Below are 26,356 nucleotides of genomic sequence, written 5' to 3'. Positions count from 1 at the left end.
CTGCCTGTTGTCACAGCTGTTCCCTGTCAGGGGGAAGTCCGCTAATTAACTCCCCTGTCCAGGGTGAGGCACTAGATGTTACCTGCATTTCCAGGCCAACCCCCGCTTTTCCCCGGGAGCCCGCACTAAGGGACACTAGGGGAAGACACGCGGAGGGATCCTAGGAGATCCCAGGCGCTGCAGAAAGAGGACGGATCCTCCCCACACTCAGAATTCCGGAACGCGGCCGAGTGGGTGGAGGAGTATTGGGGCCGCACTCCACGCAGCTGCCTGGTGTCAGAGCTGTTCCTTGGCATGGGGAAGTCCGCTAAATTCCTCCGCTGTCCAGGGGAAGGTACTACATGCTACCTTGTTTTCCAGACAAACCCCCGCACTTCAACGGCAGCCCACCCTAGGAGACACTCAGGGAAGACTCGCGGAGGGCTCTAAGGAGATCCCAAGAGCTGCAGACAAAAGACGGAACCTCCCCACACTCAGAATTAGGAAATAAGTAGGAGTGGTTTGGGGAGGTTTGGGGGCGACCTCCACGCAGCTGCCTGGTGTCACAGCTATTCCCTGGCAGGGGGAAGTCCGCTAATTACCTCCCCTGTACAGGGGGTAGCACTACATGGCTCCTGCATTTCCAGCACAACCCCCCGCTTTTCCCCGGCAGCCCGCACTAGGAGTCACTCGTGGAAGACACGCGGATGGATCATAGGACATCCCAGGCGCTGCAGACAGAGGACGGAACCTCCCCACACTCAGATATCTGGAATAAGTAGGAGAGGTTTGGGGAGGTTTGGGGCCGCCCTCCACGCAGCTGCCTGGTGTCACAGCTGTTCCATGGCAGGGGGAAGTCCGCTAATTACCTCCCCAGTCCAGGGGGAGGCACTACATGCTACCTGCATTTACAGCCTAACCCCCGCTTTTCCCAGGCAGCCCGCACTAGAGACACTCGGGGAAGACAAACGTAGGGCTCCTAGGTGATCCCAGGCGCTGCAGACAGAGGACGGAACCTCCCCACACTCAGAATTCCGGAACGCGGCCGAGTGGGTGGAGGAGTATTGGGGCCGTCCTCCACGCAGCTACCTGGTGTCAGAGCTGTTCCTTGGCATGGGGAATTCCGCTAAATTCCTCCGCTGTCCAGGGGAAAGTACTACATGCTACATTCTTTTCCAGCCCAACCCCAGCCTTTCAACGGCAGACCGCCGTAAGAGATACTGAGGGAAGACACGCGGAGGGCTCCTAGGAGATCCCAGTCGCTGCAGACAGAGGACGGAATCTCTCCAAACTCAGATTTCCGGAACGCGTCCGAGTGCGTGGGGGAAGATTGGGGCCGACCTCCATGCAGCTGCCTGGTGTCACAGCTGTTCCCTGTCAGGGGGAAGTCCGCTAATTATCTCCCATGTCCAGGGTGAGGAACTAGATGCTACCTGCTTTTCCAGCCCAACCCCCGCTTTCCCCGGCAGCCCGCACTAGGTGACACTAGGGGAAGACACGCGGAGTGCTCCTAGGAGATCCCAGGGGCTGCAGACAGAGGTCGGAACCTCCCCAACTCAGAAATCCGGAACGCGGCCGACTGGGTAGGGGAGGTTTGGGGCCGCACCCCACGCACCTGCCTTTTTTCAGAGCTGTTCCCTGTCAGGGGAAAGTCCGCTAATTTCCTCCCCTTTCCAGTGGGAGGCACTAGATGCTACCTGCATTTCCAGCCAAAACCCTGCAGTTCCCCGGCAGCCCGCACTAGGAAACACTCAGGGCAGACACGCGGAAGGCTCTTGGAGATCCCAAGAGCTGCAGACAGAGGACGGAACCTTCCCACACTCAGAATTACGGAATAAGTAGGAGTGGTTTGGGGAAGATTGGGGCCGCCCTCCACTCAGCTGCCTGGTGTCACAGCTGTTCCCTGGCAGGGGGAAGTCCGCTAATTACTTCCTCAGTCCAGGAGGAGGCACTACATGCTACCTGCATTTACAGCCTAACCCCCGCTTTTCCCAGGCAGCCCGCACGAGGGACAATCGGGTAAGACACATGCAGGGCTCCTAGGTGATCCCAGGCGCTGCAGACATAGGACGGATCCTCCCCACACTCAGAATTCCGGAACGCGGCCGAATGGTTGGAGGAGTATTGGGGCCGCCCTCCACACAGCTGCCTGGTGTCAGAGCTGTTCCTTGGCATGGGGAATTCCGCTAAATTCCTCCGCTGTCCAGGGGAAGGTACTAAATGCTACCTTCTTTTCCAGCCCAACCCCCGCATTTCAACGGCAGCCCACCATATGAGACACTCAGGGAAGACACGCGGAGGGCTCTAAGGAGATCCCAAGAGCTGCAGACAGAAGACGGATCCTCCCCACACTCAGAATTACGGAATAAGTAGGAGTGGTTTGGGGAAGATTGGGGCCGCCCTCCACTCAGCTGCCTGGTGTCACAGCTGTTCCCTGGCAGGGGGAAGTCCGCTAAATACCTCCCCTGTACAGGGGGAGGCACTACGAGTTTCCTGCATTTCCAGACCAAACCCCCGACTTTCCCCGGCAGCCCACACAAAGAGCCAGTCGGGGAAGACACGCGGAGGGCTCCTAGGAGATCCCAGGCGCTGCAGACGGAGGACGGAACCTCCCCACACTCAGAATTCCGGAACGCGTCCGAGTGGGTGGGGGAGGTTTGGGGCTGCCCTCAACGCACCTGCCTGGTGTCACAGCTGTTTCCTCTCAGGGGGAAGTACGCTAATTACCTCCCCTGTCCAGGGGGAGGCACTAGATGCTACCTGCATTTCCAGGCCAACCCCTGCCTTTCCCCGGCTGCCCGCACAAGGAGACACTCGGGGAAGTCACGCGGAGGGCTCCTAGGAGATCCCAGGCGCTGCAGACAGAGGACAGAACCTCCCCACACTCAGATATCCGGAATAAGTAGGAGAGGTTTGGGGAGGTTTGTGGCCGCCCTCCACGCAGCTGCCTGGTGTCACAGCTGTTCCTTTGCAGGGGGAAGACCGCTAAATTCCTCCGCTGTCCAGGGGGAGCCACTACATGCTACCTTCATTTCCAGCCCAACCTCCGCCTTTCAACGGCAGCCCGCCCTAGGAGACACTCAGGGAAGACTCGTGGAGGGCTCCTAGTAGATCCCAATAGCTGCAGACAGTAGGCGGAACCTCCCCACACTCAGAATTACGGAATAAGTATGAGTGGTTTGGGGAGGTTTGGGGGCGCCCCCCAGGCAGCTGCCTTTTTTCACAGCTGTTCCCTGGCAGGGGGTAGTCCGCTAATTACGTCCCCAGTCCAGGGTGAGGTACTAGAAGCAAACTGCATTTCCAGAAAAACACCCGCTTTCCTCGGCTGCCCGCACTAGAGAAACTCGTTGAAGACACGCAGAGGGCTCCTAGGAGATCCCAGGTGCTGCAGACATAGGACGGAACTTCCCCACACTCAGAGTTACGGAACACAGCCGAGTGGGTGGGGTAGGATTGGAGCCGCCCTCCACGCATCTGCGTGTTGTCGCAGCTGTTACCTGTAAGGGGGAAGTCCGCTAATTACCTCCATTGTCCAGGGGGAGGCACTACAATGTTCCTGATTTTTCAGCCCTACCCCTGCCTTTCCCCGGAAGCCCGCAATAGGAGACAATCTGGGAAGACACGCGGTGGGCTCCTATGAGATCCCAGGCGCTGCAGACAGAGGAAGGATCCTCCCCACACTCAGAATTACGGAACAATTACAGTGGTTGGGGGTTGTTTTGGGCCAACCTCCACGAAGCTGCCTTTTCTCAAACTGTTCTCTGGCAGTGGGAAGTCCGCTAATTACCTCCTCTGTGCAGGGAGAATCACTAGATTCTACCTGCATTTCCAGCCCAACCACCGCCTTTCACCGGCATCCCGCACAAAGAATCACTAGGTGAAGACACGAGGAGGACTACTAGGAGATCCCAGGTTCTGCAGAGGGTAGAGGGAACGTCCCCACACTCAGAATTCCGGAACGCGCCCGAGTGGCTGGGGGAGGTTTGGGACCGTGCTCCACACAGCTGCCTGGTGTCACAGCTGTTCCCTGGCAGGGTGAATTCCGCTAATAACCTCCCCTGTCAAGGGGGAGGCACTACATGCTACCTGCAATTCCAGCCCAACCCCCGAATTTAACCGGCAACCCGCACTAAGAGTCACTCGGGGAAGACACGCGGAGGGCTCCTAGGAGATCCCAGGCGCTGCAGAGAGATGACGAAACCTCCCCACATTCAGAATTCCGAAAGTCGGCCGAGTGGGTGGGGGAGGTTTGTGGCCGCCCTCCACGCAGCTGCCTATTGTCACAGCTTTTCCCTGGCAGGGGGAAGTACGCTAATTACCTCCCCTGTCCAGGGGGAGGCACTACATGCTTCCTACATTTCCATCACAACCCCCTCCTTTCCCCGGCAGCCCGCACTAGGAGTCACTCGTGGAAGACACGCGGATGGATCATAGGACATCCCAGGCGCTGCAGACAGAGGACGGAACCTCCCCACACTCAGATATCTGGAATAAGTAGGAGAGGTTTGGGGAGGTTTGGGGCCGCCCTCCACGCAGCTGCCTGGTGTCACAGCTGTTCCATGGCAGGGGGAAGTCCGCTAATTACCTCCCCAGTCCAGGGGGAGGCACTACATGCTACCTGCATTTACAGCCTAACCCCCGCTTTTCCCAGGCAGCCCGCACTAGAGACACTCGGGGAAGACAAACGTAGGGCTCCTAGGTGATCCCAGGCGCTGCAGACAGAGGACGGAACCTCCCCACACTCAGAATTCTGGAACGCGGCCGAGTGGGTGGAGGAGTATTGGGGCCGTCCTCCACGCAGCTACCTGGTGTCAGAGCTGTTCCTTGGCATGGGGAATTCCGCTAAATTCCTCCGCTGTCCAGGGGAAAGTACTACATGCTACATTCTTTTCCAGCCCAACCCCAGCCTTTCAACGGCAGACCGCCGTAAGAGATACTGAGGGAAGACACGCGGAGGGCTCCTAGGAGATCCCAGTCGCTGCAGACAGAGGACGGAATCTCTCCAAACTCAGATTTCCGGAACGCGTCCGAGTGCGTGGGGGAAGATTGGGGCCGACCTCCATGCAGCTGCCTGGTGTCACAGCTGTTCCCTGTCAGGGGGAAGTCCGCTAATTATCTCCCATGTCCAGGGTGAGGAACTAGATGCTACCTGCTTTTCCAGCCCAACCCCCGCTTTCCCCGGCAGCCCGCACTAGGTGACACTAGGGGAAGACACGCGGAGTGCTCCTAGGAGATCCCAGGGGCTGCAGACAGAGGTCGGAACCTCCCCAACTCAGAAATCCGGAACACGGCCGACTGGGTAGGGGAGGTTTGGGGCCGCACCCCACGCACCTGCCTTTTTTCAGAGCTGTTCCCTGTCAGGGGAAAGTCCGCTAATTTCCTCCCCTTTCCAGTGGGAGGCACTAGATGCTACCTGCATTTCCAGCCAAAACCCTGCAGTTCCCCGGCAGCCCGCACTAGGAAACACTCAGGGCAGACACGCGGAAGGCTCTTGGAGATCCCAAGAGCTGCAGACAGAGGACGGAACCTTCCCACACTCAGAATTACGGAATAAGTAGGAGTGGTTTGGGGAAGATTGGGGCCGCCCTCCACTCAGCTGCCTGGTGTCACAGCTGTTCCCTGGCAGGGGGAAGTCCGCTAATTACTTCCTCAGTCCAGGAGGAGGCACTACATGCTACCTGCATTTACAGCCTAACCCCCGCTTTTCCCAGGCAGCCCGCACGAGGGACAATCGGGTAAGACACATGCAGGGCTCCTAGGTGATCCCAGGCGCTGCAGACATAGGACGGATCCTCCCCACACTCAGAATTCCGGAACGCGGCCGAATGGTTGGAGGAGTATTGGGGCCGCCCTCCACACAGCTGCCTGGTGTCAGAGCTGTTCCTTGGCATGGGGAATTCCGCTAAATTCCTCCGCTGTCCAGGGGAAGGTACTAAATGCTACCTTCTTTTCCAGCCCAACCCCCGCATTTCAACGGCAGCCCACCATATGAGACACTCAGGGAAGACACGCGGAGGGCTCTAAGGAGATCCCAAGAGCTGCAGACAGAAGACGGATCCTCCCCACACTCAGAATTACGGAATAAGTAGGAGTGGTTTGGGGAAGATTGGGGCCGCCCTCCACTCAGCTGCCTGGTGTCACAGCTGTTCCCTGGCAGGGGGAAGTCCGCTAAATACCTCCCCTGTACAGGGGGAGGCACTACGAGTTTCCTGCATTTCCAGACCAACCCCCGACTTTCCCCGGCAGCCCACACAAAGAGCCAGTCGGGGAAGACACGCGGAGGGCTCCTAGGAGATCCCAGGCGCTGCAGACGGAGGACGGAACCTCCCCACACTCAGAATTCCGGAACGCGACCGAGTGGGTGGGGGAATTTTGGGACCGCCCTCCACTCAGCTGCCTGGTGTCACAGCTGTTCCCTGGCAGGGGGAAGTCCGCTAATTACCTCCCCTGTACAGGGGGTAGCACTACATGGCTCCTGCATTTCCAGCACAACCCCCGCTTTTCCCCGGCAGCCCGCAATAAGAGACACTCGGGGAAACCATGCGGAGGGCTCCTAGTAGATCCCACGCACTGCAGACAGAGGACGGAACCTCCCCACACTCAGAATTCCGGAACGCGTCCGAGTGGGTGGGGGAGGTTTGGGGCTGCCCTCAACGCACCTGCCTGGTGTCACAGCTGTTTCCTCTCAGGGGGAAGTACGCTAATTACCTCCCCTGTCCAGGGGGAGGCACTAGATGCTACCTGCATTTCCAGGCCAACCCCTGCCTTTCCCCGGCTGCCCGCACAAGGAGACACTCGGGGAAGTCACGCGGAGGGCTCCTAGGAGATCCCAGGCGCTGCAGACAGAGGACAGAACCTCCCCACACTCAGATATCCGGAATAAGTAGGAGAGGTTTGGGGAGGTTTGTGGCCGCCCTCCACGCAGCTGCCTGGTGTCACAGCTGTTCCTTTGCAGGGGGAAGACCGCTAAATTCCTCCGCTGTCCAGGGGGAGCCACTACATGCTACCTTCATTTCCAGCCCAACCTCCGCCTTTCAACGGCAGCCCGCCCTAGGAGACACTCAGGGAAGACACGTGGAGGGCTCCTAGTAGATCCCAATAGCTGCAGACAGTAGGCGGAACCTCCCCACACTCAGAATTACGGAATAAGTATGAGTGGTTTGGGGAGGTTTGGGGGCGCCCCCCAGGCAGCTGCCTTTTTTCACAGCTGTTCCCTGGCAGGGGGTAGTCCGCTAATTACGTCCCCAGTCCAGGGTGAGGTACTAGAAGCAAACTGCATTTCCAGAAAAACACCCGCTTTCCTCGGCTGCCCGCACTAGAGAAACTCGTTGAAGACACGCAGAGGGCTCCTAGGAGATCCCAGGTGCTGCAGACATAGGACGGAACTTCCCCACACTCAGAGTTACGGAACACAGCCGAGTGGGTGGGGTAGGATTGGAGCCGCCCTCCACGCATCTGCGTGTTGTCGCAGCTGTTACCTGTAAGGGGGAAGTCCGCTAATTACCTCCATTGTCCAGGGGGAGGCACTACAATGTTCCTGATTTTTCAGCCCTACCCCTGCCTTTCCCCGGAAGCCCGCAATAGGAGACAATCTGGGAAGACACGCGGTGGGCTCCTATGAGATCCCAGGCGCTGCAGACAGAGGAAGGATCCTCCCCACACTCAGAATTACGGAACAATTACAGTGGTTGGGGGTTGTTTTGGGCCAACCTCCACGAAGCTGCCTTTTCTCAAACTGTTCTCTGGCAGTGGGAAGTCCGCTAATTACCTCCTCTGTGCAGGGAGAATCACTAGATTCTACCTGCATTTCCAGCCCAACCACCGCCTTTCACCGGCATCCCGCACAAAGAATCACTAGGTGAAGACACGAGGAGGACTACTAGGAGATCCCAGGTTCTGCAGAGGGTAGAGGGAACGTCCCCACACTCAGAATTCCGGAACGCGCCCGAGTGGCTGGGGGAGGTTTGGGACCGTGCTCCACACAGCTGCCTGGTGTCACAGCTGTTCCCTGGCAGGGTGAATTCCGCTAATAACCTCCCCTGTCAAGGGGGAGGCACTACATGCTACCTGCAATTCCAGCCCAACCCCCGAATTTAACCGGCAACCCGCACTAAGAGTCACTCGGGGAAGACACGCGGAGGGCTCCTAGGAGATCCCAGGCGCTGCAGAGAGATGACGAAACCTCCCCACATTCAGAATTCCGAAAGTCGGCCGAGTGGGTGGGGGAGGTTTGTGGCCGCCCTCCACGCAGCTGCCTATTGTCACAGCTTTTCCCTGGCAGGGGGAAGTACGCTAATTACCTCCCCTGTCCAGGGGGAGGCACTACATGCTTCCTACATTTCCATCACAACCCCCTCCTTTCCCCGGCAGCCCGCACTAGGAGTCACTCGTGGAAGACACGCGGATGGATCATAGGACATCCCAGGCGCTGCAGACAGAGGACGGAACCTCCCCACACTCAGATATCTGGAATAAGTAGGAGAGGTTTGGGGAGGTTTGGGGCCGCCCTCCACGCAGCTGCCTGGTGTCACAGCTGTTCCATGGCAGGGGGAAGTCCGCTAATTACCTCCCCAGTCCAGGGGGAGGCACTACATGCTACCTGCATTTACAGCCTAACCCCCGCTTTTCCCAGGCAGCCCGCACTAGAGACACTCGGGGAAGACAAACGTAGGGCTCCTAGGTGATCCCAGGCGCTGCAGACAGAGGACGGAACCTCCCCACACTCAGAATTCTGGAACGCGGCCGAGTGGGTGGAGGAGTATTGGGGCCGTCCTCCACGCAGCTACCTGGTGTCAGAGCTGTTCCTTGGCATGGGGAATTCCGCTAAATTCCTCCGCTGTCCAGGGGAAAGTACTACATGCTACATTCTTTTCCAGCCCAACCCCAGCCTTTCAACGGCAGACCGCCGTAAGAGATACTGAGGGAAGACACGCGGAGGGCTCCTAGGAGATCCCAGTCGCTGCAGACAGAGGACGGAATCTCTCCAAACTCAGATTTCCGGAACGCGTCCGAGTGCGTGGGGGAAGATTGGGGCCGACCTCCATGCAGCTGCCTGGTGTCACAGCTGTTCCCTGTCAGGGGGAAGTCCGCTAATTATCTCCCATGTCCAGGGTGAGGAACTAGATGCTACCTGCTTTTCCAGCCCAACCCCCGCTTTCCCCGGCAGCCCGCACTAGGTGACACTAGGGGAAGACACGCGGAGTGCTCCTAGGAGATCCCAGGGGCTGCAGACAGAGGTCGGAACCTCCCCAACTCAGAAATCCGGAACACGGCCGACTGGGTAGGGGAGGTTTGGGGCCGCACCCCACGCACCTGCCTTTTTTCAGAGCTGTTCCCTGTCAGGGGAAAGTCCGCTAATTTCCTCCCCTTTCCAGTGGGAGGCACTAGATGCTACCTGCATTTCCAGCCAAAAACCCTGCAGTTCCCCGGCAGCCCGCACTAGGAAACACTCAGGGCAGACACGCGGAAGGCTCTTGGAGATCCCAAGAGCTGCAGACAGAGGACGGAACCTTCCCACACTCAGAATTACGGAATAAGTAGGAGTGGTTTGGGGAAGATTGGGGCCGCCCTCCACTCAGCTGCCTGGTGTCACAGCTGTTCCCTGGCAGGGGGAAGTCCGCTAATTACTTCCTCAGTCCAGGAGGAGGCACTACATGCTACCTGCATTTACAGCCTAACCCCCGCTTTTCCCAGGCAGCCCGCACGAGGGACAATCGGGTAAGACACATGCAGGGCTCCTAGGTGATCCCAGGCGCTGCAGACATAGGACGGATCCTCCCCACACTCAGAATTCCGGAACGCGGCCGAATGGTTGGAGGAGTATTGGGGCCGCCCTCCACACAGCTGCCTGGTGTCAGAGCTGTTCCTTGGCATGGGGAATTCCGCTAAATTCCTCCGCTGTCCAGGGGAAGGTACTAAATGCTACCTTCTTTTCCAGCCCAACCCCCGCATTTCAACGGCAGCCCACCATATGAGACACTCAGGGAAGACACGCGGAGGGCTCTAAGGAGATCCCAAGAGCTGCAGACAGAAGACGGATCCTCCCCACACTCAGAATTACGGAATAAGTAGGAGTGGTTTGGGGAAGATTGGGGCCGCCCTCCACTCAGCTGCCTGGTGTCACAGCTGTTCCCTGGCAGGGGGAAGTCCGCTAAATACCTCCCCTGTACAGGGGGAGGCACTACGAGTTTCCTGCATTTCCAGACCAACCCCCGACTTTCCCCGGCAGCCCACACAAAGAGCCAGTCGGGGAAGACACGCGGAGGGCTCCTAGGAGATCCCAGGCGCTGCAGACGGAGGACGGAACCTCCCCACACTCAGAATTCCGGAACGCGACCGAGTGGGTGGGGGAATTTTGGGACCGCCCTCCACTCAGCTGCCTGGTGTCACAGCTGTTCCCTGGCAGGGGGAAGTCCGCTAATTACCTCCCCTGTACAGGGGGTAGCACTACATGGCTCCTGCATTTCCAGCACAACCCCCGCTTTTCCCCGGCAGCCCGCAATAAGAGACACTCGGGGAAACCATGCCGAGGGCTCCTAGTAGATCCCACGCACTGCAGAGAGAGGACGGAACCTCCCCACACTCAGAATTCCGGAACGCGTCCGAGTGGGTGGGGGAGGTTTGGGGCTGCCCTCAACGCACCTGCCTGGTGTCACAGCTGTTTCCTCTCAGGGGGAAGTACGCTAATTACCTCCCCTGTCCAGGGGGAGGCACTAGATGCTACCTGCATTTCCAGGCCAACCCCTGCCTTTCCCCGGCTGCCCGCACAAGGAGACACTCGGGGAAGTCACGCGGAGGGCTCCTAGGAGATCCCAGGCGCTGCAGACAGAGGACAGAACCTCCCCACACTCAGATATCCGGAATAAGTAGGAGAGGTTTGGGGAGGTTTGTGGCCGCCCTCCACGCAGCTGCCTGGTGTCACAGCTGTTCCTTTGCAGGGGGAAGACCGCTAAATTCCTCCGCTGTCCAGGGGGAGCCACTACATGCTACCTTCATTTCCAGCCCAACCTCCGCCTTTCAACGGCAGCCCGCCCTAGGAGACACTCAGGGAAGACACGTGGAGGGCTCCTAGTAGATCCCAATAGCTGCAGACAGTAGGCGGAACCTCCCCACACTCAGAATTACGGAATAAGTATGAGTGGTTTGGGGAGGTTTGGGGGCGCCCCCCAGGCAGCTGCCTTTTTTCACAGCTGTTCCCTGGCAGGGGGTAGTCCGCTAATTACGTCCCCAGTCCAGGGTGAGGTACTAGAAGCAAACTGCATTTCCAGAAAAACACCCGCTTTCCTCGGCTGCCCGCACTAGAGAAACTCGTTGAAGACACGCAGAGGGCTCCTAGGAGATCCCAGGTGCTGCAGACATAGGACGGAACTTCCCCACACTCAGAGTTACGGAACGCAGCCGAGTGGGTGGGGTAGGATTGGAGCCGCCCTCCACGCATCTGCGTGTTGTCGCAGCTGTTACCTGTAAGGGGGAAGTCCGCTAATTACCTCCATTGTCCAGGGGGAGGCACTACAATGTTCCTGATTTTTCAGCCCTACCCCTGCCTTTCCCCGGAAGCCCGCAATAGGAGACAATCAGGGAAGACACGCGGTGGGCTCCTATGAGATCCCAGGCGCTGCAGACAGAGGACGGAACCTCCCAACACGCAGAAATCCGGAACGCGGCCGAGTGTGTTTGGGAGGTTTGGGGCCGCCCTCCACGCAGCTGCCTGGTGTCACAGGTGTTCCCTGGCAGGGGGAAGTCCGCTAATTACCTCATCAGTCCAGGGGGAGACACTAGATGCTACCTGCATTTCCAACCCAACCCACGCCTTTCACCGGCAGCCCTCACCAGGAGACACTCGGGGAAGACACGCGGAAGTCTCCTAGGAAATCCCAGGAGATGCAGACAGAGGACGGAACCTCGTCACACTCAGAAATCCGGAACGCGGCCGAGTGGGTGGGGGAGATTTACGGCCGCCGTCCACACAAATGCCTGGTCTCACAGGTGTTCCATGGCAGGGGGAATCTGCTAATTACCTGATTTGTCCAGGGGGAGGCACTAGATTCTACCTGCATTTCCAGCCCATCACCCGCATTTCCCTGGCAGCCCGCACAAGGAGACACCCAGGGAAGACATGCGGAGGGCTCCTAGGAGATCCCAGGCGCTGAAAACTGAGGAAGGAACCTCCCACAACGCAGAATTCCGGAACGCGGCCGAGTTGGTGGGGGAGATTTGGGGCCGCCATTCACGCAGCTGCCTGGTGTAATAGGTGTTCCCTGGGAGGGGGAAGTACGCTAATTACATCATCTGTCCAGGGGGAGGCACTAGATGCTACCTGCATTTCCAGCCCAACCCCAGAATTTCCCCAGCAGCCCGAAATATGAGACACTCTGGAAGACACGCGGATGGCTCCTAGGAGATCCCAGGCGCTGCACACAGAGGACGGAACCTCGCCACACTCAGAATTCCGGAACGCCGCCCAATGGGTGGGGTAGTTTTGGGGCCGCCATCCACGCAGCTGCCTGGAGTCACAGGTGTTCCCTGGCAGGGGGAAGTCCGCTAATTACCTGATTTGTCCAGGGGGAGGCACTAGATGCTACCTGCATTTCCAGCCCAACCCCCGAATTTCCCCTGCAGCACGCAGTAGGAGACACTCAAGAAAGACACGCGGATGGCTCCTAGGAACTCCCAGGTTCTGCAGACAGAGGACGTAACCTACCCACACTCAGAATTCCGGAACGCTGCCGAGTGGTTGGGGGAGGTTTGGGGCCGCCCTCCAGGCAGCTGCCTGGTGTCACAGGTGTTCCCTGGCAGGGGGAAGTCCGCTAATTACCTCATCAGTCCAGGGTTATGCACTAGATGCTACCTGCATTTCCATCCCAACCCACGCCTTTCCCCAGCAGCCTGCATCAGGAGACACTCGGGGAAGACACGCGGAAGTCTCCTAGGAGATCCCAGGCGCTGCAAACAGAGGACGGAACCTCCCAACACGCAGAATTCCGGAACAGGGCCGAGTGGGTGGGGTAGATTTGGGGCCGCCATCCACGCAGCTGCCTGGAGTCACAGGTGTTCCCTGACAGGGGGAAGTCCGCTAATTACCTGATCTGTCCAGGGGGAGGCACTAGATGCTACCTTCATTTCCAGCACAACCCCCACCTTTCCCCGGCAGCACACACTATGAGACACTCGGGGAAGACCCGCGGAGGGTTCTTAGGAGATCCCAGGCGCTGCAGAAAGAGGACGGAACCTCGCCACGCTCAGAATTACGGAACGAGCCCGAGTGGGTGGGGGAGGTTTGTGGCCGCCCTCCCCGCTGCTACCTGGTGTCACAGGTGTTCCCTGGCAGGGGGAAGTCCGCTAATTACCTCATCTGTCCAGGGGGAGGCATAAGATCTAACATGCATTTCCAGACCAACCCCACTTTTCCCCGGCACCCCGCACTAGGAGACACACGGGGAAGACATTCGGTGGGCTCCTAGGAGATCCCAGGCGCTGAAAACAAAAGACGGAACCTCCCCACACTCAGAATTCCGGAAGGCGGCCGAGTGAGTGGGGGTGGTTTGGCGCCGCCCTCCACGCAGCTGCCTGTTTTCACAGGTGTTCCCTCGCATGGGGAAGTCCGCTAATTACCTGATTTATCCAGGTGGAGGCACTAGATTCTACCTGCATTTCCAGCACAACCCCCGCCTTTCCCCGGCAGCCTGCACTAGGAGACACTCGGGGAAGACACGCGGAGGGCTCCTATGAGATCCCAGGCGCTGCAGACAGAGGACGGAACCTCCCAACACGCAGAAATCCGGAACGCGGGCGAGTGTGTGGGGGAGGTTTGGGGCCGCCCTCCACGCAGCTGCCTGGTGTCACAGGTGTTCCCTGGCAGGGGGAAGTCCGCTAATTACCTCATCAGTCCAGGGGGAGACACTAGATGCTACCTGCATTTCCAACCCAACCCACGCCTTTCCCCGGCAGCCCGCACCAGGAGACACTCGGGGAAGACACGCGGAAGTCTCCTAGGAAATCCCAGGCGCTGCAGACAGAGGACGGAACCTCGTCACACTCAGAAATCCGGAATAAGTAGGAGAGGTTTGGGGAGGTTTGGGGCCGCCCTCCACGCTGCTGCCTGGTGTCACAGGTGTTCACAGGCAGGGGGAAGTCCGCTAATTACCTCATCTGTCCAGGGGGAGGCACTAGAGGCTACCTGCATTTCCAGCCCAACCCCAGAATTTCCCCAGCAGCCCGAAATATGAGACACTCTGGAAGACACGCGGATGGCTCCTAGGAGATCCCAGGCGCTGCACACAGAGGACGGAACCTCGCCACACTCAGAATTCGGGAACGCCGCCCAGTGGGTGGGGTAGTTTTGGGGCCGCCATCCACGCAGCAGCCTGGAGTCACAGGTGTTCCCTGGCAGGGGGAAGTCCGCTAATTACCTGATTTGTCCAGGGGGAGGCACTAGATGCTACCTGCATTTCCAGCCCAACCCCCGAATTTCCCCTGCAGCACGCAGTAGGAGACACTCAAGAAAGACACGCGGATGGCTCCTAGGAACTCCCAGGCGCTGCAGACAGAGGACGTAACCTACCCACACTCAGAATTCCGTAACGCGGCCGAGTGGTTGGGGGAGGTTTGGGGCCGCACTCCAGGAAGCTGCCTGGTGTCACAGGTGTTCCCTGGCAGGGGGAAGTCCGCTAATTACCTCATCAGTCCAGGGTTATGCACTAGATGCTACCTGCATTTCCATCCCAACCCACGCCTTTCCCCGGCAGCCCGCATCAGGAGACACTCGGGGAAGACACGCGGAAGTCTCCTAGGTGATCTCAGGTGCTGCAGACAGAGGACGGAATCTCGCCACACTCAGAATTCCGGAACGCGTCCCAGTGGGTGTGGGAGGTTAGGGGCCGCCCTCCACGCAGCTGCCTGGTGTCACAGGTGTTCCCGGGCAGGGGAATTCTGCTAACTACCTGATCTGTCCAGGGAGAGGCACTAGATGCTACCTGCATTTCCAGCAAACCCCCGCCTTTCCCCGGCAGCCCACACTAGGAGACACTAGGGGAAGACACGTGGAGGGCTCCTAGGAGATCCCAGGCGCTGAAAACAGAGGACGGAACCTCCCACAATGCAAGATACCGGAACGCGGCCGAGTGGGTGGGGGATGTTTGGGGCCGCCCTCCACGCAGCTTCCTGGTGTCACAGGTGTTCCCTGGCAGGGGGAAGTCCGCTAATTACCTCATCTCTCCAGGGGGAGGCACTAGTTGCTACCTGCATTTCCAGCACAACCCCCGCCTATCCCCGGCAGCCCGCACAAGGAGACACTCGGGGAAGACACACTGAGGGCTCCTAGGAGATCCCAGGCGCTGCAGACAGAGGACAGAACCTCGCCACACTCAGATTTCCGGAATGTGCCTGACTGGGTCGGGGAGTTTTGGGGCCGCCCCCCACGCAGCTGCCTGGTGTCACAGGTTTTCCATGGCAGGGTAAATTCTGCTAATTACCAGATCTGTCCAGGGGGAGGCACTAGATGCTACCTGCATTTCCAGCCCAACCGCCGCCTTTCCCCGTTTGCACGCACTAGGAGACAATCGGGGAAGACACGCGGAGGGCTCCTAGGTGTTCCCAGGCTCTGCAGACAGAGGACGTAACCTACCCACACTCAGAATTCCGGAACTCGGCCGAGTGGGTGGGGGAGTTTTGGGGCCGCCGTCCACGCAGCGGCCTGGTGTCTCAGGTGTTCCCTGGCAGGGGTAAGTCCGCTAAATTCCTGATCTCTGCAGGGGGAGGCACTAGATGCTACCTGCATTTCTAGCCCATCCCCCGCATTTCCCCGGCAGCCCGCACCATGAGACACTAGGGGAAGACACGCAGATGGCTCCTAGAAGATCCCAGGCGCTGCATACAGAGGACGGAACCACGCCACACTCAGATTTCCGGAACGCGGCCCAGTGGGTGGGGGAGGTTTGGGGCCGCCCTCCACGCAGCTGCCTGATGTCACAGGTGTTCCCTGGCAGGGGGAATTCCGCTAATTACCTCATCTGTCCAGGGGGAGGCACTAGATGCTACCTGCATTTCCAGCCCAACCCCAGAATTTCCCCAGCAGCCCGAAATAAGAGTCACTCGGGGAAGACACGCGGATGGCTCCTAAGAGATCCCAGGCGCTGCACACAGAGGACGGAACCTCGCCACAATCAGAATTCCGGAACGCCGCCCAGTGGGTGGGGTAGTTTTGGGGCCGCCATCCACGCAGCAGCCTGGAGTCACAGGTGTTCCCTGGCAGGGGGAAGTCCGCTAATTACCTGATTTGTCCAGGGGGAGGCACTAGATGCTACCTGCATTTCCAGCCCAACCCCCGAATTTCCCCTGCAGCACGCAGTAGGAGACACTCAAGAAAGACACGCGGATGGCTCCTAGGAACTCCCAGGCGCTGCAGACAGAGGACGTAACCTACCCACACTCAGAATTCCGTAACGCGGCCGAGTGGTTGGGGGAGGTTTTGGGCCGCACTCCAGGAAGCTGCCTGGTGTCACAGGTGTTCCCTGGCAGGGGGAAGTCCGCTAATTACCTCATCAGTCCAGGGTTATGCACTAGATGCTACCTGCATTTCCATCCCAACCCACGCCTTTCCCCGGCAGCCCGCATCAGGAGACACTCGGGGAAGACACGCGGAAGTCTCCTAGGGGATCTCAGGCGCTGCAGACAGAGGACGGAATCTCGCCACACTCAGAATTCCGGAACGCGTCCCAGTGGGTGTGGGAGGTTAGGGGCCGCCCTCCACGCAGCTGCCTGGTGTCACAGGTGTTCCCGGGCAGGGGGAATTCTGCTAACTACCTGATCTGTCCAGGGAGAGGCACTAGATGCTACCTGCATTTCCAGCAAAACCCCCGCCTTTCCCCGGCAGCCCACACTAGGAGACACTAGGGGAAGACACGTGGAGGGCTCCTAGGAGATCCCAGGCGCTGAAAACAGAGGACGGAACCTCCCACAATGCAAGATACCGGAACGCGGCCGAGTGGGTGGGGGATGTTTGGGGCCGCCCTCCACGCAGCTTCCTGGTGTCACAGGTGTTCCCTGGCAGGGGGAAGTCCGCTAATTACCCATCTCTCCAGGGGAGGCACTAGTTGCTACCTGCATTTCCAGCACAACCCCCGCCTATACCCGGCAGCCCGCACAAGGAGACACTCGGGGAAGACACACTGAGGGCTCCTAGGAGATCCCAGCGCTGCAGACAGAGGACGGAACCTCGCCACACTCAGATTTCCGGAATGTGCCTGACTGGGTCGGGGATTTTGGGGCCGCCCCCCACGCAGCTGCCTGGTGTCACAGGTTTTCCATGGCAGGGTAAATTCTGCTAATTACCAGATCTGTCCAGGGGGAGGCACTAGATGCTACCTGCATTTCCAGCCCAACCGCCGCCTTTCCCCGTTTGCACGCACTAGGAGACAATCGGGGAAGACACACGGAGGGCTCCTAGGTGTTCCCAGGCTCTGCAGACAGAGGACGTAACATACCCACACTCAGAATTCCGGAACTCGGCCGAGTGGGTGGGGGAGTTTTGGGGCCGCCGTCCACGCAGCGGCCTGGTGTCTCAGGTGTTCCCTGGCAGGGGTAAGTCCGCTAAATTCCTGATCTCTGCAGGGGGAGGCACTAGATGCTACCTGCATTTCTAGCCCATCCCCCGCATTTCCCCGGCAGCCCGCACCATGAGACACTAGGGGAAGACACGCAGATGGCTCCTAGAAGATCCCAGGCGCTGCATACAGAGGACGGAACCACGCCACACTCAGATTTCCGGAACGCGGCCCAGTGGGTGGGGGAGGTTTGGGGCCGCCCTCCACGCAGCTGCCTGATGTCACAGGTGTTCCCTGGCAGGGGGAATTCCGCTAATTACCTCATCTGTCCAGGGGGAGGCACTAGATGCTACCTGCATTTCCAGCCCAACCCCAGAATTTCCCCAGCAGCCCGAAATAAGAGTCACTCGGGGAAGACACGCGGATGGCTCCTAAGAGATCCAGGCGCTGCACACAGAGGACGGAACCTCGCCACAATCAGAATTCCGGAACGCCGCCCAGTGGGTGGGGTTTTTTTGGGGCCGCCATCCACGCAGCTGCCTGGAGTCACAGGTGTTCCCTGGCAGGGGTAATCCCGCTAATTACCTCATCTGTCCAGGGGGAGGCACTAGATGCTACCAGCATTTCCAGCCCAACCCCCATATTTCCCCGGCAGCACGCACTAGGGGACACTCGGGGAAGACACGTGGAAGGCTCCTAGGAGATCCCAGACGCTGAAAACAGAGGACGGAACCTCCCACAATGCAGGATACCGGAACGCGGCCGAGTGGGTGGGGGAGGTTTGGGGCCGCCCTCCACGCAGCTGCCTGGTGTCACAGGTGTTCCCTGGCAGGGGGAAGTCCGCTAATTACCTCATCAGTCCAGGGGGAGACACTAGATGCTACCTGCATTTCCAACCCAACCCACGCCTTTCACCGGCAACCCTCACCAGGAGACACTCGGGGAAGACACGCGGAAGTCTCCTAGGAAATCCCAGGAGCTGCAGACAGAGGACGGAACTTCGTCACACTCAGAAATCCGGAACGCGGCCGAGTGTGTGGGGGAGTTTTACGGCCGCCGTCCACACAAATGCCTGGTCTCACAGTTGTTCCATGGCAGGGGGAATCTGCTAATTACCTGATTTTTCCAGGGGGAGGCACTAGATTCTACCTGCATTTCCAGCCCATCCCCCGCATTTCCCTGGAAGCCCTCACAAGGAGACACCCAGGGAAGACATGCGGAGGGCTCCTAGGAGATCCCAGGCGCTGAAAACAGAGGAAGGAACCTCCCACAACGCAGAATTCCGGAACGCGGCCGAGTTGGTGGGGGAGATATGGGGCCGCCATTCACACAGCTGCCTGGTGTCATAGGTGTTCCCTGGGAGGGGGAAGTACGCTAATTACATCATCTGTCCAGGGGGAGGCACTAGATGCTACCTGCATTTCCAGCCCAACCCCCGTCTTTCCCTGTCAGCCCGCACTAGGAGACACTCGGGGAAATCACGCGTAGGGCTCCTAGGAGATCCCAGGCGCTTCAGACAGAGGACGGAACCTCGCCACACTCAGAATTCCGGAACGAGGCCCAGTGGGTGGGGGAGGTATGGGGCCGCCCTCCACGCTGCTGCCTGGTGTCACAGGTGTTCACAGGCAGGGGGAATTCCGCTAATTACCTCATCTGTCCAGGGGGAGGCACTAGAGGCTACCTGCATTTCCAGCCCAACCCCAGAATTTCCCCAGGAGCCCGAAATATGAGACACTCTGGAAGACACGCGGATGGCTCCTAGGAGATCCCAGGCGCTGCACACAGAGGACGGAACCTCGCTATACTCAGAATTCCGGAACGCCGCCCAGTGGGTGGGGTAGTTTTGGGGCCGCCATCCACGCAGCTGCCTGGAGTCACAGGTGTTCCCTGGCAGGGGGAAGTCCGCTAATTACCTGATTTGTCCAGGGGGAGGCACTAGATGCTACCTGCATTTCCAGCCCAACCCCCGAATTTCCCCTGCAGCACGCAGTAGGAGACACTCAAGAAAGACACGCGGATGGCTCCTAGGAACTCCCAGGTGCTGCAGACAGAGAACGTAACCTACCCACACTCAGAATTCCGGAACGCTGCCGAGTGGTTGGGGGAGGTTTGTGGCCGCCCTCCAGGCAGCTGCCTGGTGTCACAGGTGTTCCCTGGCAGGGGGAAGTCCGCTAATTACCTCATCAGTCCAGGGTTATGCACTAGATGCTACCTGCATTTCCATCCCAACCCACGCCTTTCCCCGGCAGCCTGCATCAGGAGACACTCGGGGAAGACACGTGGAAGTCTCCTAGGAGATCTCAGGCGCTGCAGACATAGGACGGAATCTCGCCACACTCAGAATTCCGAAACGCGGCCGAGTGGGTGGGGGAGGTTTGGGGCCGCCGTCCACAGAGCTGCCTGGTGTCACATGTGTTCCCTGGCGGGGGGAAGTCCGCTAATTACCTGATCTGTCCAGAGTGAGGCGCTAGATGCTGCCTGCATTTCCAGCACAACCCCCGCATTTCCCCCGGAGCCCGCACTAGGAAACACTCGGGTAAGACACGCGGAGGGCTCCTAGGAGATCCCAGGCGCTGCAGACCGAGGACGGAACCTCCCAACACGCAGAATTCCGGAACAGGGCCGAGTGGGTGGGGTAGTTTTGGGGCCGCCATCCACGCAGCTGCCTGGATTCACAGGTGTTCCCTGACAGGGTGAAGTCCGCTAATTACCTCATCTGTCCAGGGGGAGGCACTAGATGCTACCTTCATTTCCAGCCCAACCCCCACCTTTCCCCGACAGCACACACTATGAGACACTCGGGGAAGACCCGCGGAGGGTTCTTAGGAGATCCCAGGCGCTGCAGAAAGAGGACGGAACCTCGCCACGCTCAGAATTACGGAACGCGCCCGAGTGGGTGGGGGAGGTTTGTGGCCGCCCTCCCCGCTGCTACCTGGTGTCACAGGTGTTCCCTGGCAGGGGGAAGTCCGCTAATTACCTCATCTGTCCAGGGGGAGGCATAAGATCTAACATGCATTTCCAGACCAATCCCAATTTTCCCCGGCACCCCGCACTAGGAGACACACGGGGAAGACATTCGGTGGGCTCCTAGGAGATCCCAGGCGCTGAAAACAGAAGACGGAACCTCCCCACACTCAGAATTCCGGAAGGCGGCCGAGTGAGTGGGGGTGGTTTGGCGCCGCCCTCCACGCAGCTGCCTGTTTTCACAGGTGTTCCCTCGCAGGGGGAAGTCCGCTAATTACCTGATTTATCCAGGTGGAGGCACTAGATTCTACCTGCATTTCCAGCACAACCCCCGCCTTTCCCCGGCAGCCCGCACTAGGAGACACTCGGGGAAGACACGCGGAGGGCTCCTATGAGATCCCAGGCGCTGCAGACAGAGGACGGAACCTCCCAACACACAGAAATCCGGAACGCGGGCGAGTGTGTGGGGGAGGTTTGGGGCCGCCCTCCACGCAGCTGCCTGGTGTCACAGGTGTTCCCTGGCAGGGGGAAGTCCGCTAATTACCTCATCAGTCCAGGGGGAGACACTAGATGCTACCTGCATTTCCAACCCAACCCACGCCTTTCCCCGGCAGCCCGCACCAGGAGACACTCGGGGAAGACACGCGGAAGTCTCCTAGGAAATCCCAGGCGCTGCAGACAGAGGACGGAACCTCGTCACACTCAGAAATCCGGAATAAGTAGGAGAGGTTTGGGGAGGTTTGGGGCCGCCCTCCACGCTGCTGCCTGGTGTCACAGGTGTTCCCTGGCAGGGGGAAGTCCGCTAATTACCTCATCAGTCCAGGGGGAGGCACTAGAGGCTACCTGCATTTCCAGCCCAACCCCAGAATTTCCCCAGCAGCCCGAAATATGAGACACACTGGAAGACACGCGGATGGCTCCTAGGAGATCCCAGGCGCTGCACACAGAGGACGGAACCTCGCCACACTCAGAATTACGGAACGCCGCCCAGTGGGTGGGGTAGTTTTGGGGCCGCCATCCACGCAGCTGCCTGGAGTCACAGGTGTTCCCTGGCAGGGGGAAGTCCGCTAATTACCTGATTTGTCCGGGGGAGGCACTAGATGCTACCTGCATTTCCAGCCCAACCCCCGAATTTCCCCTGCAGCACGCAGAAGGAGAAACTCAAGAAAGACACGCGGATGGCTCCTAGGAACTCCCAGGCGCTGCAGACAGAGGACGTAACCTACCCACACTCAGAATTCCGGAACGCGGCCGAGTGGTTGGGGGAGGTTTGGGGCCGCACTCCAGGCAGCTGCCTGGTGTCACAGGTGTTCCCTGGCAGGGGGAAGTCCGCTAATTACCTCATCAGTCCAGGGTTATGCACTAGATGCTACCTGCATTTCCATCCCAACCCACGCCTTTCCCCGGCAGCCCGCATCAGGAGACACTCGGGGAAGACACGCGGAAGTCTCCTAGGAGATCTCAGGCGCTGCAGACATAGGACGGAATCTCGCCACACTCAGAATTCCGGAACGCGTCCCAGTGGGTGTGGGAGGTTAGGGGCCGCCCTCCACGCAGCTGCCTGGTGTCACAGGTGTTCCCGGGCAGGGGGAAGTCTGCTAAATACCTGATCTGTCCAGGGAGAGGCACTAGATGCTACCTGCATTTCCAGCAAAACCCCCGCCTTTCCCCGGCAGCCCACACTTGGAGACACTAGGGGAAGACACGTGGAGGGCTCCTAGGAGATCCCAGGCGCTAAAAACAGAGGACGGAACCTCCCACAATGCAAGATACCGGAACGCGGCCGAGTGGGTGGGGGATGTTTGGGGCCGCCCTCCACGCAGCTTCCTGGTGTCACAGGTGTTCCCTGGCAGGGGGAGTCCGCTAATTACCTGATTTGTCCAGGGGGAGGCACTAGATGCTACCTGCATTTCCAGCACAACCCCCGCCTATCCCCGGCAGCCCGCACTAGGAGACACTCGGGGAAGACACGCGGAGGGCTCCTAGGAGATCCCAGGCGCTGCAGACAGAGGACGGAACCTCGCCACACTCAGATTTCCGGAATGTGCCTGACTCGGTCGGGGAGTTTTGGGGCCGCCCCCCACGCAGCTGCCTGGTGTCACAGGTTTTCCATGGCAGGGTAAATTCTGCTAATTACCAGATCTGTCCAGGGGGAGGCACTAGATGCTACCTGCATTTCCAGCCCAACCCCCGCCTTTCCCCGTTTGCACGCACTAGGAGACAATCGGGGAAGACACGCGGAGGGCTCCTAGGTGTTCCCAGGCTCTGCAGACAGAGGACGTAACCTACCCACACTCAGAATTCCGGAACTCGGCCGAGTGGGTGGGGGAGGATTGTGGCCACCCTCCCCGCTCCTACCTGGTGTCACAGGTGTTCCCTTGTAGGGGGAAGTCCTCTAATTACCTCATCTGTCCAGGGGGATGCATAAGATGCTACCTGCATTTCCAGACCAACCCCCGCCTTTCCCCGGCACCCCGCACTAGGAGACACTCGGGGAATACACACGGAGGGCTCCTAGGAGATCCCAGGCGCTGCAGACAGAGGACGGAACTTCGCCACACTCAGAATTCCGGAACGCGTCCGAGTGGGTAGGGGAGGTTTGGGGACGCCCTCCAGGCAGCTGCCTGGTGTCACAGGTGTTCCCTGGCAGGGAAAATTCCGCTAATTACCTGATCTGTGCAGGGGGAGGCACTAGATGCTACCTGCATTTCCAGCCCAACCCCCGCATTTCCCCTGCAGCACGCACTAGGAGACACTCCGGGAAGATACGCGGAGGGCTGCTAGGAGATCCCAGGCGCTGCAGACAGAGGACGGTCCCTACACACACAGAAATCCGGAACGCGGCCGAGGGTGTGGGGGAGGTTTGGGGCCGCCCTCCACGCAGCTGCCTGTTGTCACAGGTGTTCCCTTGCAGGGGGAATACCGCTAATTACCTCATCAGTCCAGGGGGATGCACTAGATGCTATCTGCGTTTCCAGCCCCACCCCGAAATTTCCCCTGCAGCACGCAGTAGGAGACACTGAAGAAAGACACGCGGATGGCTCCTAGGAACTCCCAGGTGCTGCAGACAGAGGACGGAACTTCGCCACACTCCGAATTCCGGAACGCGTCCGAGTGGGTGGGGGAGGTTTGGGGCCGCCGTCCACAGAGCTGCCAGGTGTCACAGGTATTCCCTGGTGGGGGGAAGTCCGCTAATTACCTGATCTGTCCAGAGTGAGGCCCTAGATGCTACCTGCATTTCCAGCACAACCCCCGCATTTCCCCCGGTGCCCGCACTAGGAGACACTCGGGTAAGACACGCGGAGGGCTCCTAGGAGATCCCAGGCGCTGCAGAAAGAGGACGGAACCTCGCCACACTCAGAATTACGGAACGCGCCCGAGTAGTTGGAGGAGGTTTGTGGCCGCCCTCCCCGCTGCTACCTGGTTTCACAGGTGTTCCCTGGCAGGGGGAAGTCCGCTAATTACCTCATCTGTCCAGGGGGAGGCATAAGATCTAACATGCATTTCCAGACCAAACCCCACCTTTCCCCGGCACCCCGCACTAGGAGACACAAGGGGAAGACATTCGGTGGGATCCTAGGAGATCCCAGGCGCTGAAAACAGAGGACGGAACCTCCCCACACTCCGAAATCCGGAACGCGGCCGAGTGAGTGGGGGTGGTTTGGCGCCGCCCTCCACGCAGCTGCCTGTTTTCACAGGTGTTCCCTCGCAGAGGGAAGTCCTGATAATTACCTGATTTATCCAGGGGGAGGCACTAGATTCTACATGCATTTCCAGCACAACCCCCGCCTTTCCCCGGCAGCCCGCACTAGGAGACACTCGGGGAAGACACGCGGAGGGCTCCTAGGAGATCCCAGGCGCTGCAGACAGAGGACGGAACCTCGCCACACTCAGATTTCCGGAATGTGCCTGACTGGGTCGGGGAGGTTTTGGGCCGCCCCCCACGCAGCTGCCTGGTGTCACAGGTTTTCCCTGGCAGGGTAAATTCTGCTAATTACCAGATCTGTCCAGGGGGAGGCACTAGATGCTACCTGAATTTCCAGCCCATCCCCCGCCTTTCCCTGGCAGCCCGCACTAGGAAACAATTGGGGAAGACACGCGGAGGGCTCCTAGGTGTTCCCAGGCTCTGCAGACAGAGGACGTAACCTACACACACTCAGAATTCCGGAACTCGGCCGAGTGGGTGGGGGAGGTTTGGGGCCGCCGTCCTCGCAGCGGCCTAGTGTCACCGGTGTTCCCTGGCAGGGGTAAGTCCGCTAAATTCCTGATATCTGCAGGGGGAGGCACTAGATGCTACCTGCATTTACAGCACAACCCCCGCATTTCCCCCGGAGCCCGCACTAGGAGACACTCGGGTAAGACACGCGGAGGGCTCCTAGGTGATCCCAGGCACTGCAGAAAGAGGACGGAACCTCGCCACACTCAGAATTACGGAACGCGCCCGAGTGGTTGGGGGAGGTTTGTGGCCGCCCACCCCGCTGCTACTTGGTTTCACAGGTGTTCCCTGGCAGGGGGAAGTCCGCTAATTACCTCATTTGTCCAGGGGGAGGCACTAGATGCTACCTGCATTTCCAGCCCAACCCCCATATTTTCCCGTCAGCCCGCACTAGGGGACACTCGGGGAAGACACGTGGAGGGGCTCCTAGAGATCCCAGGCGCTGAAAACAGAGGACGGATCCTCCCACAATGCAGGATTCCGGAACGCGTCCGAGTGGGTGGGGGAGGTTTGGGGCCGCCCTCCACGCAGCTGCCTGGTGTAACAGCTTTTCCCTGGCAGGGGGATGTCCGCTAATTACCTCCCCTGTCCAGGGGGAGGCACTACATGCTTCCTACATTTCCATCACAACCCCCTACTTTCCCCGGCGCCCGCACTAGGAGTCACTCTGGAAGACACGCGGAGTGATCCTAGGAGAGTCCAAGGCGCTGCAGACAGAGGACGGATCCTCCTACTCTCAGATATCCGGAATAAGTAGGAGAGGTTTGGGGGAAGTTTGGGGCCGCACTCACGCAGCTGCCTGGTGTCACAGCTGTTCCCTGGCAGGGGGAAGTCCGCTAATTTACCCAGCCCCCGTCCAGTGGGAGGGCACTACATGCTACCATGCATTTACAGCCTATCCCCCGCTTTTCCCAGGCAGCCCTCACTAGAGACACTCGGGGAAGACAATCGTAGGGCTACTAGGTGATCCCAGGCGCTGCAGACAGAAGACGGAACCTCCCCACACTCAGAATTCTGGAATGCGGCCGAGTGGGTGGAGGATTACTGGGGCCGTCTTCCACTCAGCTGCCTGGGGTCAGAGCTGTTCCTTGGCATGGGGAACTCCGCTAAATTCCTCCGCTGGCCCAGGGGAAGGTACTACATGCTACCTTCTTTTCCAGCCGCAAACCCCATCCTTTCAACGGCAGCCCGCCTTAAGAGACACTGAGGGAAGACACGCGGAGGGGCTCCTAGGAGATCCCAGGCGCTGCAGAGAGGACGGACTCCCCAACTCAGAAATCCGGACGCGGCCGAGTGGGTAGTGGAGGTTTGGGGCCGCCCTCCACGCAGCTGCCTGGATACACAGGTGTTCCCTGGCAGGGGGAAGTCCGCTAATTACCTGATTTATCCAGGGGGAGGCACTAGATTCTACCTGCATTTCCAGCAAAACCCCCGCATTTCCCCGGCAGCCCGCACTAGGAGACACTAGGGGAAGCCACGCGGAGGGGTCCTAGGAATCCCATGGCGCTGCAGACAGAGGACGGAACCTCGCCACACTCAGATTTCCGGAATGTGCCTGACTGTGTCGGGGTAGGTTTGGGGCCCGCCCCCCACGCAGCTGCCTGGTGTCACAGGTTTATCCCTGGCAGGGGAAATTCGGCTAATTACCAGATCTGTC

This window comes from Camelus ferus, chromosome 30, assembly GCF_009834535.1.
Source record: "Camelus ferus isolate YT-003-E chromosome 30, BCGSAC_Cfer_1.0, whole genome shotgun sequence".
NCBI classification, from domain to species: Eukaryota; Metazoa; Chordata; class Mammalia; order Artiodactyla; family Camelidae; genus Camelus; species Camelus ferus.
Note: the sequence above shows the minus strand (reverse complement) of the source record.